Here is a 15,154-nt window from a genome sequence, read left to right as displayed (position 1 = left end):
CCGCTTCCTGCCCCTGCTGCAAGGCTGTGCCCAGGGGGGGCGCCCTGCCAGTCCCCCCTCGCTGCAGGCGCGGGTGTCCCCGGAGCCTGTTTAATCCTGTACCTGAGTCTGATGGGACTATCCTATGCTGGAGTAAATCAATTTACTGTGCCCTAATTGCAGGGCGTGTACAAACAGTCATGCTTTACTGTGCAGTTAATTAGTGCACGGTGCAGTAAAGCGCACGTGTAGATGCACCCGGCGTGTCGGTGCCCGTGTTCCCATGTGCGGCACTTCGGGGTAGGGGTGGTCATAAGGATTGCCTGGGTCAGACCATGGGTCCATCCTGCCCGCTGTCCTGTTACACCATTAGTGGGCGTTGGCCCATGGGCGCTTAAGCAGCAAACAGGCCTGCGTGGCAGAGAGCGGGTGCTGAAAGGGAGCGTGAGCTGGGCACGACCGGGGGTTTTTCTCCACTTTCCTCTCTCACTTGCACCTCCAGTGTTTAATGTCAAGGCCGTTTTGATCCGGAGGCTGCGCCCGTCACTCCCATGCTCGATAGCTCCTGATGCCCCTTTTCCTCCGGGAGTGTGCCTAATCCCCTTTAGCATCTGGCTAAACTGGCAGCTTCCACCACATCTGGTGGCAACGAGTCCCACGCTTTCATTACACGCGGTGTGAAACAGAGCCGCCTTTTCTTACCTGTAAACTCAATACCCCCTAGGTTCATCTTCTGGCCCCTGGTTCTTGTACGGTGAGAGAGAATAAATAATAAATCCCTACTGACTTGCACGTCGCTGGTTAGTATTCTGGGAGCCCCTCTCATGCCCCCACCTCAAGCGTGTCCTTTCTAAACTGAACAGACCTAGGGTTTTTAATCTCTCTTTACCTGGAGTCTCCTCGGTACCACTAATCATCCTTGTTGCCCTTCTCTGGACCGTCTCTGGTTCTTCTTTGCGGTGCGGGGACCAGAACTGGGCGCGGTATTTAAGGTGTGGATGCACCATGGATTTAGAAAGGGGCATGATGATCCTTTCTGTTTTGTTCACAATTCCCTTCTTCATAATCCCTAACATTTTGTTTGCCTTTTTGAGAGCTGCTGGGCACCGAGCTGATTTTTTTTAGCAAACTGCTCACAATGACACCCAGAGCCTGCCATTATCTTCCCCGATATGTCACTGCAGGAATCACCATCTGTGTGAAGTGGGCTGTGCAACCAAAGCACAAAAGATGAGTATGTGAGGGGGATGCCAGGGGGTGACCCTGCTAAGCCAGCTGCTGGTGCAGTACCAGGCTGAAGCACTCGCTGTTGCTCACGCTTGTTCCTCTTTCTCTCCTGTTCTGCCACTTTGCCAGCCAACTGGAAACAGTCCAGCCCAGCTCAGCCTGCTGCCCTGGGCAACCCTTGTCTCTTCCTGCTTGACCACAGGCCACGTGAGCGGTGCTGCAGGTTTCCAACCAGCAACCGAATTCTGCAGCATCGTGAATTCCCCAAACAAGCAGCTTCATTACAACGGAGGCTGGAGGGTGCAAAGAGGAGACAGGAGGCTCGGCTGCCACGCTGAATGGAAAGGGGATTCCTCGCTCAGCCGCTTGGTGCTGACAGGCCCTGCCGTTCCTCCTGGCTCTCTAATAGCCTGCGCGGCAACCCAGTCCTGGCCCTGCCTGGTCAGTCACTAGTGTTAGTGACCCCCCAAGCACTTACAAAGCATGACGTAGTGTCCAAACTCATCAGATGGGCTTTAAAATCACAAGGTGCTTCTTTAAAGTACATTTGGGGATTGTTGTATTCACCCCTGGGTTTTGTGCCTGCAAGTGCACTCAAGACACCTTGCAAATTCTTGCACCAGTGAGTACTCAATATGATCAGTTGGGGTTCAGCCTACAGATTAAGTCTTTTTAGGCCTCTGAATGCTGGAAGTTAAGATTTAAAGGAAGAGGGGCAGGGGATGGAGCCGTCTAAGCAAGCCCTGTATAAATGCTTTTCCCCTTCTCTAGGATGTATTTGGTAGCCATGTGGGTCTGAGACAAAAAAGAAATGCAAAAATCTAGAGCTCGTGGTTCAGAGATGATACCTTTTATTAGACCAACTAAGAAATCGCAAAAAAAACCCAATTGTCTTTTTTTTTTTTGCAAGCTTTCAGGCTCAGAGAAAATTAAAGATGGTAAAAAGTCCCCAAATAAACTTCACTTTTGCACAGAGGGAACTGAAGATGGAAATCTGTCCCTCTGGGTCCATGAAAGGTCTTGGTGGGTTGCTCTTTGATGTGTAGATCAGGCAGGATTCCTTCCCTGGTGGTGTCCACTCTCATGGACCCCGAGGGACAGCTTTCCATCTTCAGCTCCCTCTGTGCAAAAATGCAGTTTATTGCCTACCTATGGGGACTTTTTACCATCTTTAATTTTTCCTGAGCCTGGTGAAGGGCGTGTGAGCTCGAAAGCTTGCAGAAAAAGACAATTGTTTTGTGATTCCTTAGTTCAGGGCTTTTCAAACGTTGTGTTAGTGCGACCCTGGAAACGCGACGGCGGCACAAAGAAGTGGAGGTACTTGGGAAGCAGCAAGCTATGCGCTGCCACCACACCCCTCCTCAATGCAACCCCCACCGCACCCCTCCCCAATGCGACCCCCTATGTCTAATACAAGGTATCCTCTCTGAACCAAAAGTTCCAGATTTTTTAATTTCTTCCCCTTCACTGTCATGGTGAGATACAGGCTACTGGGATGATCTCTGCTCTGATCCTATATGGCATTTCTTCTGCTCTCCACGTCCCTGAGGACTAGTAACACACTTCTTTAAATGCAAAAAGTAAGATTTTCACATGGCCAACACATGTTTTAACAAACTCACTGAGCGTCACAGCATTTGCGGGAATCACTCGAATGGATCCTATTGTTTGATGGAAAGGAATGGTGGCTTCATCACGGGTGGCATTTTGTGTTCAGACGTGAAGCCTGCAGGTTTTTGTGATGGTTGGCTTTGCTGCATTTAAATATTGGCTGGATTCAGATCTTTTTTCAAGTAACAGGACTTTGAATCTCCTGCCCCACTGGGCATCAGCGGGGGCTGACCAGCAGAATTATAACCAGAAGCTCCTACCGTATGAGCTAAATGGGTGCTTCCAGTAACTTGTAGCAGAGCTGGGATTATATCTGGAACAGCTGCTGGAGTGGGACATGTAAAACACACTAAACCAGTATGCTACTAAGTCTCTTGTGCGACCAAGCAGCAGTAGGTTCTTACAGGGCAGGAGTAAATTCCCATATATTCATGTTTTACTTAGAGGTTCCTCATAATCTGCCTGCATTCACCCAAGAATGGAAGAATAGCCACACTAGAAAACCACAGCAAATGAAGATTTTGGCAACTGGCATGCTTTTAAAATGCAAATGTACTTGTTCTGCACCATTGCTGCTCTCATTTTCATTTTAGAATAGGAGTACAACTGAGGACATCACCAAAGGGCAGATGTATTCCAGAGTTTGGGGCTTTCAGTGTATGAAACCTGTAGGTACATACCTGTACATCTCAGCACAAACTCAGAAATGAATATGTTAAAGGATCATCATTACAATGCGACTGAGCAAAAAACAAATTGGTAAAGTACACGGACAAATAAACACATTTACTGGAAGTTCAGATTTTAAGAAGAAAATATGAGCACTGCACTGACCTGTTTCAGTCTTCTAGCATGCTGGCAAGCTTCCTGAGGAAATATACTTTCCAAATAAAAAGTTATAAAAAAATGACTAGCCTAAATTCTCAAAGCTGACTAGGAATTCAAGGTGCCTCAATCTTTAGTCGCTTACTTTGAGATACCTTTAAGAGCCCCATTTTTAGCTGGCCAAGGCTAAGCAGCTGCTGAAAACTGGGCTGCTCTAAGGTTTCTCAAATTGGGCCCCCAAATAAAAGTTTGGTCCTCTGTCTTCTAACTCTCAGCACCCAAGCTCCAAGTCTCAAGTATCTACCAAGATATCTTCCATGTATCATCGGTCTACCGTGAGCCCAGATTGCTTTTTCTTCTAGACCAATACAGCTCCAACCTGGATACCTGACACACGGAAGAGATTGAATTTTAGACATTTTTTTAAATGAAATCCTCATATTTTCCCAAGGAGGAAGCAACTACAACCACCTGAAACCTGAGATACTGCTCCCGGCTTTGTTCAAGCTAATTTGCATCATCACAGAGCCTCACAAGAGAGGCGAGGTATCCAGGTTGTAGCCGTATCGGTCTAGAGGAAAAGGTAATCAGGACTTGTAGAGCTGATATCCTTTATTAGACCAACAAGATTTTTGCAAAAAAATTTATTTGATTGCAAGCTTTCGGGCTTTTTGAGACTCTTTAACAACTAAGACCTGCCTGCCCAGAGGAATTTTCCATCTATTGACTCCTCTGTGAAATCCTGTGAAATACGAACTTTCATTTCTACCCAGGAGAACTTTTACAATCTTTTCTCCAATGCCTGATGAAGGGTGTTTGCGCCCAAAAGCTTGCAATTAAAGATTTTTTTTGGCAAAAATCTTGTTGGTTTAATAAAAGAGATCACCTCTACCATGAGCCCAGATCGCTTTTTCCTCTAGATCAATATGGCTACAACCTGGATACCTGACACATGGAAGAGATCGAATTAGCCCATTTTTTTAATGAAATCCTCATATTTTCCCAAGGAAGAAGCAGCTATGAGCACCTGAAACCTGAGATACTGCTCCTGCCTTTGTTTTGTCTTCTGATTTCTGTCTCCATCATAATAATACTCTGCACCCAAGCTCCAAGTCGCATGGACTTTCAAAGGTGCCTGCCAACAAGTCTCCTGGTTATGCTTCCCAAAAACAGGAGTGACATCAATGCTTTTGAAAATGCCACCTGTTGTCTCGGCAGCGTGGCTGTATCAGGTAGCAGAGGCCTTTAACACTGGGATTATAGCTCTCATTTGGCTACATTCCTATATTTTGTTTTCTGCACTGCATTGTCTTCAGAGCTTTCTCATGAAAGGCCAAGCTGAGAGAGCAATGACAGGGCAGCAGTCAAGGCACTAGCCAACAGTTTGAGACCTGCATTCAGGTGCCTCCGTGTCCTCCACAAATTTCCTATGTGACCGTGACCGTGGCCAAGTTGCTTAGCCTCTCAGTTCCCATTCTATAAATCGAAACAACGGGGCCAATTTTTTCGGCAGGCATGCCACAAAGTAAGCCCTGTGCCCCCCCTGAGTGCCACTCTAGTCCCCTTCCTCTGCCTGATCCACCACTCTGTTCTCTGCTTCCTGCCCTGTGCTCCCTACCTGATCTGCTGCTCTGCTTTCTGCTTCCTGCCCTATCTACCACTTGCTGCCTGCCTCTACCCCAATCTGCCACGTGCCACACACACAGAGGTTGCCTTTGCCACTTGTGGCACGTGTGCAGTAGATTGGCCACCCCTTCTGTAAAGCACAGGTGATAGCACCTTACTTCCTCACCCGGGTGCTGCAATGCTATGGTAATGGCACATCTTTTACAGAGACAGTGCAAGGCTTAGCATTTTTCTTGCTGTTGATTATTGTATCTCGGGGTATGGTTATACTGCACTGTGGTATAGACATATCTGACCCAACTTTCATCCAGATACCTCAGGTCCTACTAGCAATTACGGCTGTGCAAAGCTTTGGGTGATGATTCAATCTGGAGGAAATTCGGCCCGATTCGGTGGCTGAATCTCCAAATCCGAATCAAATCAGGAGACTAATAAAAAGGTCCAAATTAATTTGATGCTCTCCAAATCGATTCAGAAAAGATTCAGGGAGCTTTGGAGATTCAGGTAGCCCCAACTCGCTGCCACAGGGAGCTGGACCCAGACTCTGTGCCAGTAAGTAGGGGGCAGGGGGGTGGGGCTGGAGAAGTGGGGAGGGGACCATGGGGGGACCCCCACCAAGCCGCATCCCCTGCCAAGCCCCCTGTGCCCCTGCCAACCCCTGCCTGCTCTCCCAGCCCCTCATGGCTGCCCTGCCTGGCCCCAGCTCCCAGCTCTTTAATAAAAATAAAAAAATAAAAACGCTCCACATGCACCGGCTGCTGCAGCAGCCATCAGGACTTCTAGGGGCTCATGGCAGAGCCCCACAGGCAGCCTGGGGCAGTGGGGGGGGGGTAGCAGAAATCGCCCCCTCCCCCCGGCTTGGCAGGAGCTGGTAAGTTCAGAGCTTTTTTTTTTGTTTCACTTTTTTTTTTTGAGAGCCGGGAGTTGTGGCCAGGCGGGGCAGCCATCGGAGGGCGGGGTGCAGGGGGCGCTGGGAGAGCAGGCAGGGGATGGGGCCTGTCTGATTTGGAGATTCAACCAAATCGATTCTGGACAGCGATTCAAATCACTGAATCAAATCACTGCCCCCCCAAATCAGCCGAATCCGAATCTGAAATGAATACTAGCCACTTCGCACAGGCCTACTAGCAATGTAGCTGGAGAAACCAGGTGATCAGGCCCTGCTGGCCTCATGCTAGCATGGTACCAGTACCCAACCAAATTAGTTTAAAGCTAGCTTGAGGATGTCTAACATGAGTCCTATGAGACAGAGACCACACTGGATCAAATGGAAGTACCGGGGATAAAGGGAGCTCGTTATCTTCCAATTGACTGGGATATTTTGGGCTATTAATAGGATGACTCTGGTCTCTCAAGCTGCCATACATCTGAAACAAGCTGGGCAAGAATGCCGTCTCCTAGAAGCAGTGCTTGCACAAGGTATATTTTGTCTTCCATACTCAGGCGAGACGTGGAGCTGATTTCTGAGCCCGTGCTGCTGTCAGCTCTGACCGTGAAGGTAATTTTATCTGAAACAAACATAATGAAACTGTAAAAGAAACAAATTAGAGCCAGGACAAAACTGTCATTGCTGTTAACTTTTAATATTGATCTTTTTTTAGACCTGGAAAATAAGAGCAGGCAACAGTGTCTTGCAACAGAAGGTTAGAGCATCACTGATACTGCTGGTAGAGTCCTCCTAGGATTTGGTGTACAGCAAAATAGTGTGTTATTCCCATGGAGAGGCTGAAGTGTTGAGTGATAACAAGGATTATATTTGCCACAAGAATCTTACTGAGTCGCATTGGTTAAAGGCTTCAGGTTTTTCTTAACTGATAAAGGAGAGAGGAACTTGACAGATGCTTTCATGAACAAGATTGATAATAAGGCATTGGTATAGGGCCAAAAAGTCTAAAAACTGGGAGCTTACAGTGGTGGGGAATACAGGGTGAAATTTTCCAACAATGTTGCTGTTTTTCTGGTCCCTGCAAAGGTGTTCATGAAAAAATGAACAGGCACCGAGACCTGGAGAATTTACACTTCAAACTTAATTATGCAAGAGGTTCAGAACACATGCTCACACACATATATATGCGAGCATACACATCGAGTGGGTGCATCTACACATGATGCTATGTTGTCCTAGCAACGCGCTACAGTGACATAGCATCCGTGGGTGTCTACACGTGACCAGCAGCTACTTTGCCGTAGCAACGTGCTCCCGCGGTATAGTGTACCACTACGGCGAAGTAACTGCACCACGCGTTCAGCATAGCACGGGCTGTTTCTGCACCCTGATTTAGTACTTCCAGAAAGAAGTACTAAATCGGAAATACTACTCCAAATCTCCAAAAGGAAGTACTAAATCATGGCACAGTAACAATGTCGTCATAGTGGCATGTGTAGACATACCCAGTATGTATAGTGTGTGTGTGTGTATGTATATACATGTATATATACACAGTATTGCTGCATCAGGTCAATATAATGAATACAGCAAGGCATTGCTGAGAAGGAAGGAAGGAAAATGCAGACAATTTAGCAGACAAGATGGCATGGTGCTAAAGTCGCCATCTAGTATTCCTTCCTTGGAAACCTCCCACGTTCTTCACAGAAGTTGCAAATAAGCAAAAAAAAAAGGCTCCAGTGCTGAGGAAGAGGTTGCTTCCAGTCAGGACTGATCATTTGCTAGAGATGGGGCAGTGTGTGATGAACTGCCCCAGTATTCAAGAAACGAGGCAGGAGACCAGTTCTCATTGTCAGCTGTGGGTCAGATAATACCAGTTCATTTCCTGTCCTTGGCCTTGGGATGCAGGTCAGGTTAGCAACTTGTCCAGAATGGAAAGAAGTAGCATGTTAAATGCATAAAACCTCATCTTTTCACCCCTGCTACCCCAATGGTGAGCAGCAGCAAGGGCATCTCAAAGTCAGAGCAAATGAATGTGTATGTATGAGCTCTACCAGGCAAACATCCACATGGGTCATTCTCCCCAGCTGAGTAGCCCCATGGGATACTTGAGTTTGCTGGTTCTGGGAGGGCTGGGCCCCAGGTGACCAACTCACCTCTTCAGCTTGCAGCAGCAGGCTCACTTAGGCGTTCAAAATGTTTTCAGCGTGGCTGCCTGCGAACACTCGAACTTCAACACAGTTAACGGGTGAGGGTTTAAGAGTACTGAGGATAATGAACAGCTGATCCTAGGAATGAGAAAGCAGGTTCATTGCAGATGATTTTCACTGGGTGAAACGCACACGGTATTATGGGTGCTATCCCAGAGCCCGGGAGCATCACCTAAGATCAGGACCCCCAGAGCACCAGAGGCTGTGAACCTGGTGAGACAGCTTCATCCCTGAGAAATTGAATCTCTAAAAAGACAAAGAGCTTGTCCACATTACAGAGGCGATGTCGTTATAGCTGTGCTACCATAGCTGTCATCAGTCTACCAAGGTAAATGTAGCATATGCTGATGGAAGGTGTCTTCTGCCCATACCACTATGTCACCCTCCCGTGAACGATACAAGATAAGCCAACACTAGCCCTCCTCTGTCGGAAGAGCTCTGTTGCACCAGGGGGGTTTCTAGCATAGTGGATGCAATCTTTTCACCCCCCTCCCAGCTGCCAGAGCTATGCCAGCTGTGGAGACCAGGCCAAAGTAAAGGCGAGGATATACCCGACCTGGGATCACATTAACACCAAAGCTGAAAACAGACTTCTGTCTCCCAAGTGCCATCTCACTCCCAACCCTGCTGGGTTACTCTGCCTTTCTGTAAGATCAGCTCTAACTCCCCCCTGCACAAACCACACATTCCTGCTCTCTTAAGGCAGGGAGCACATTTCGATTCAGATGTGGGCCATCTGTGTTGTAACGGGCTGGCAGTGCACACCTGACACAGTTTACCCCAGTAGCAGTGCTGAGCTGGCTTGAAGAACGATACAAGGGCATATTACTGAGCAGCTTGATAGACTCTGGGCCAGATTTTGTTCTCATTGGCCTCATCGAGACTGAGAAACAAGTGGTCTTCTAAAACAGGGTGGCCAACTTGGGGCATGAGTGCCACAAGCGGCATGGGCAGGCACGGTTCTTCAAGTAGATGTTATATCTTTTATTAGAGCCACTGAGTGGTTGGGCAAATTTCTTAGCAAGCTTTTGGGTACAATCGCCCTTCTTCAGGCATAGGAAGTCTTTGATGTTCTCTACTCCCTATGCCTGAAGAAGGGCGATTGCACCCGAAAGCTTGCTAAGAACTTTTTTCCAACCACTTGGTGGCTCTAATAAAAGATCTCACATTTACCTTGCCTGTCTATGTCCTTAGACCAACACAGCTACAACTAAAACCCCAGCAACACACAAGTGGCATGGACAGCCTCCGTGTGTCTGGTACGTGGCAGGTCAGGGAGGGGACAGGCAGCCCAGCAGCAGATAGGGCAGGAGCAGAAGGCAGAGCAGGAGATCAGCCAGGAAGCACATGGCAGGCAGCAGAGCAGGAGATCAGGCAAAGGACTGGCGCTTAGAAGGGGCCTGGGGCTAATTTGTGGCACATCTGCCAAAAAGGTTTTAATACATATTCCCTAACTGAACTGTTTTTTAAACACCACGTGTGACCTCATGGAAACGGGGTTTGCGGGGTGCTAAATTCTGTTAATTGGTCATGGTCAACCGTAAGGGAGAACCTCGTATGCATCTGAAACAAATACGTTTTAGAAGTATTAACAACCTGCTTACACTAATACAGAAAAAATGTTAGCTTATGTTTCTCACACACACACACACACACACACACACTTTGCTCCCAGGCTTGGCCAACTGCATTTAGCACCAAAACTAGAAGCCAGTGAATACTGCAACCAAGTGTGAATCTGTGACACTTTCCCTCACCTGCAACAGGGTGCGAGCACAGGAAAGCCCTGGCCTTGGAGCCCTTACCTTTCAAAAGGCAGCAGCTGATCATACATGCTAATTGTTGGGTACGAACCACCTGAGAATGCTTCAAAGGCAGCAAATCCCTCCAATGTTTAAAACTCCTTCATCCAGGGTTAAACTGGAGGAGGGGAGGGTTGCTGTAGGTGAATGGTTGCTTCCCTTTTGAAAAGTCATCAAGGGCTCATGCGCCCACATCCACCGTTTGTGTATCAAGCCCAGATGCTGGTTTGAGTCCTGATTAACTACTGCGAAGACAAAGGAGCTACTCCAGATTTACACTATTGTGACCGAGAGCAGAACTTTGGCCTGATGAACAAGTTATTCCAGCTTATGGCCCTTTATCGAGTATCCAGTCACTGTTCAGTAGGAAGCCCATATCCCCCGGCCAAGTAAAGAAATAATCAGTGCAAACAAACTGTCAACCTAAAGGAAGGGAACGGACGCCAAGTTGAGCGTCTGAGCGGAGCGTACGGATGGAGAGTCGTTCTGCAGTCCGGCCACGGCTCGGATCTTGCAGCTCCCGGGCACATGCAGCGTATTACAGAAGATGTCTAGTGCAGCCTAACAGCACGCGCTTCATGAGATTCATTAGCGGACTGAAACTAATTACACCTACAGGAGGGAGACTTTGTTGCTGGGAGGCAAGATCATTAGCAATGGTACTTTGCTGCCTGATAGGAGAGATTTCTGTCGGCTTAAACTGACGGTCGGTCCCAGGCTCGGTGACTCAGCAAAGCCTGTGGGCGAGTTTCTCCTTCTGTGGAAGGGCTGGTCCTCCCCAGACCCGTTCTCTGGCCGTGGCCCTGTTTTCCTAGCCAGCTGGTGGCGCCCTGGATTAGGAGACCAGGACGAAGGGTGCAGCCCGTACAGCTGCAAAGCCATCCATATTGCACAGAGCCGTGGGAGAGAAAGGCACTGTTACGTAAATGTCCTGCTCCTAGCACAGCCAGAAATTACCAACCTGGGCGGTGTAATTTGGGTTGCACTTAGGTACTCATTACATCCCTGTGCAGCAAGCAGTTTCCATACTAAAATGCCAATTATAGCTTCCCTTCAGGAAAGGAAGGACTTGGGGCAGGGCGTGGGATTCAGATTTTGGAGGTCTGAGCTTAGTCCCTTTAGTCACAGGCCTCCTGGGTCACCTCATCTCTCCTGGCTCTCTGTTGCCCATCTGGAAACTGGACAGCACCTTTCCTCCAGGCGTTTTGCGTTACTGAGCCTGGGATGCTCAAGACAGGGCAGTGATGAGGCCCAGATAAGCCCTGATATCAATCAACAGGTGAGTTTTACTCACTGAAGGGAGTGAGCCCAGTTCTTCTCTAAAGAAAACTTGGCCCACGGATTGAAACATTTGGAAGCACAGTGTTGTCAGCTTCCATTAAACACAATAGGCACTGAGGGTGCTGATCCCCTGGCAGGATTAGCCCTTTCACTTGGCTGCTTGTTGCATCAAATTCACCCCTCCCAAAGTACAAAGCCTCTTCGAGTGACACATCGTGGATCTGGCGGCTGTAACCAAGTGCGGTCCCTTGCCTGCCTGATTTAGCACTATAACACCACGTGCATCTAAACAGAGACATTTAAAAATTGCTCTAGTGATTTCCACCTCTCAGAGTGCCTGGATTTGACCTGACTTTGCAACCAGGTACAGCTGTCCGTGCACTTGTCACTTCCATGTGAGGTATTTTATGGGACCCCTTTGACTGACAAGGTTTCCAATGATGGTCTGCAATCACCATTTGCAGGGGAACTCCAGCAGGCTCCTTTCACCCGTCACCAGCTCATCCTTGATTTCCAAGGCCGGCTGGGCTGCTGCTGTCAGCCACTTCATCTCCGAACAAAAATGTATTGTGAACCGTGAGATCAAGTCCTCCTGCTTCCTCTTATTTTTATAGCTGCTTCAGATTAAATTCACACACCGGCCACATGCAACAGCACAATTTACATCCCTCTGAATGAATCCAGAAATAGCTGGACGCTAACTCAAATAGGTAAGACACAAAATAACATCTACTTTCTACGCACCCATAATTCACCACCGCTCTTTCCAGAGAGGCGAGAGACTGTGTCAGATTAGGAGCTATTTCAAACCCCCCTGCCTAGAAGAAGCCCTACACCCCATGCTTTATATTAAAATATTACTTTTCCAGTGACCTAAGAAAAATGCCAGATTCCTAGGGAATAACTGATTGCCAGGTGAAGACTGCAGTCAGACAAGCCAAAAGGAAAAAAAGAAGTTTTGTGGCTTGATTTGTTCACACCGCGCTGAAGAATGTGTCAAGAAGCCTTGTCAGAATTACTGTTCCAGCTACCATAATGTATTATTGAACAGTTTTAACAAGCTCACTATCAAATGCTTTTATTATCTTTCCTGGGAGATTGTAGCGGGTGCTGGGAAAGCAGCCAATGCCTCACCTATGCTGACTTCACAGCTGCGTTCAGGAACCACGTTTAAACATGATTCCTGCCCAGTTGTAAGCCATGACCAACTGGCAGATGGATGGGGCGAATATGCTGCTGCTTTTAAGAACGCCTTTGTTTTAGCCCGTATGCCTTGGCTCTGCCCACATCTGTTGCCCACACTATACTGTAACAAGCTTACCAGGAACTCCTCTGACTGTGCCATCCAAGCTGAAAATGAAATCAGTATAAACAAGCCCTTAATGGATGCAGTCCAAGGAGCTTACACTGGCAGCAGTCAAGGGAGCAGAAAAGAATAGCGCTGCTCCTTGGAGAGGATTTCTGTGGCAACAGCACATTACAGTTTGCAATGTCCAGGTTACAGTCCAGATCATTACTATAAATCAGAGTGGCTTCAGTGGAGCTATGCCTGTTTATACTAGCTGAGGATCTGATGCTCCAATTAAGGCAATGAGGAATTAATGAAAAAGGGGGTGAAGGTGGCCATTTAGGAAGTTTAGGGCCTTGCCTAGACTAGGACTAAAAGATGTGGGGTTAGCATATTAGCTAGAATATGCTAACATATTTTGGCACTAGAGATAGGGCATGTTGCCTTTTAACACATGCTTATCTACTCAAGTTAAAGCCTAGCCCTTAGCATATATTAAAGACAGGAGATAACATCATCAAAGGCTCCTAGGAAACTTCAGAAGCTAAGCCCCATTTTCCAAAGTGCCAAATGGACCTGAGGATCCTAAGGCTCTCGAGCACTTTTGCAAGTGTTATGCTGCGTGCCTCACCTGGATCAGGCTGGCCTTGACAGTGCAGTGCCTACATGGCAGAGTACGTGTACCGGTCTCGTACCTGAGCCCTAGTGCAGACAGGGCTGAGGAAGGCAGCAGAGAGGCAGGGCAGAAAGCCGAGCTGCACCGTGGGGCAGAGCGAGCTGGTTTTGGAGAGGCGGTTGTTCTGAGACTGAATTTTCTGACCCACCTTCCCTTGTGTCACCTACGTTCATCGTCCGTTCCCCGCTTAGAGAGTTGTGTTGGGGCACGGTTTGCACAAGTCACCGCTCCTGAAACACGTTTCGTCCTGGAGACAGGCCATCCTGACACTTCGCTCTCGCAGTCGAACAGAACCTGGTGGTGACAACGCAGGTCCCATGAAGGGAGGGGGAGGGAGGGAGGGAGGAGGAAAAATGATTTTCTCCACCATAAATCACCACTTAGACTTCTTGGGGAAGAAGGACGTTCTCGAGCAGACCCCTTGGACCTTTCATGCCGCATTTTCCTCCACATCTGGAAAGTACTTCCCCCTTCCCAGCGAGGGTGTTTCATAAGTGGCTTGAGGCCCTCAGATGAAATCATCATCACCATCATTTTTATTTATTGATGCTCCCTATACACTGAATTAACCCCGCATGGGCATCAGCGACCAGCTTTTCAAAAAAGCCCTTTGGACTGAGTGCCAAATATTGCTAGCTGGAAAAATATGGGAGGTTTCTCTTGCGGCAACACACACACATATTGATGACACATTAATGTTGAGAGTGGGGGGCACAACTCCACACTGCTGCTGCCCCGGCTGCGGCCAGGGGCTGGCTCTGACCAGGCTGAAGCCCATGCACCCGGTGCCCCAGAGTCAGTGCAGAAATTGTGCTACCGCCACCACCACTGCCTCCACTGCAGCTGGGCTCTGGCTCTGGCTGGGCGGCAGCCCTGCACCCCACACCCCACTGTTGGCACAGATATTGGGGGGGGGGGCACATGCCCCCTCGTACTTTCCAATGCATTGCCAATACACACACACATGGCTCTGGCTGGGTGGCAGCCCTGCACCCCACACCCCACTGTTGGCACAGATATTGGGGGGGGGCACATGCCCCCTCGTACTTTCCAATGCATTGCCAATACACACACACATGGCTCTGGCTGGGTGGCAGCCCTGCACCCCACACCCCACTGTTGGCACAGATATTGGGGGGGGGGCACATGCCCCCTCGTACTTTCCAATGCATTGCCAATACACACACACACACACAGATATACCTAATTTTCTGTTTTAAAATGTGCCTAGCAATTTGCAACCAGCCACACTGCCAAGCCCTTTTAGAAAATCCCATCACCTACATGTGGAGCACTTCTGAAAATCTGCCCGTTAATTGGGCCTTGGTGGGAGCTGAGCTCTTTTGAATATCTTGGTTCAGTTGTGTGCGCTGAGGACTTTTGAAAGCCTGGCCCCGGGGGTTTGGTCTAGACAGGACCTGCTCTGTAAGGGAGCCTGTTCCTTATATGATTGTCAGCTCTGTGGAGAGTGCGGCGAGACGTCTATCGGACTAAGGCCAAGAAGAGGAGAGAGGCAGACGGATAGTGGTGGGTAAATGACACCGTTCTGCCTCCACATTTATAAAGCAAACAGATCCTAAGGCTCTCCCCCAGGCAATACTCCCAGGGCCTGCAGGAAACTTGGTTCTGACCCTGGTTCTGCTAGAAAAGGCCTCATGAGGTCACTCGGGGTATAAACAAATGTATATCTGCAGCAGCTTCAAAAGAGGTGGGGAAGCTGCTGCTGTGCTTAGCTGCGTGTAA

This window comes from Alligator mississippiensis, chromosome 7, assembly GCF_030867095.1.
Source record: "Alligator mississippiensis isolate rAllMis1 chromosome 7, rAllMis1, whole genome shotgun sequence".
NCBI lineage: Eukaryota > Metazoa > Chordata > Crocodylia > Alligatoridae > Alligator > Alligator mississippiensis.
Note: the sequence above shows the minus strand (reverse complement) of the source record.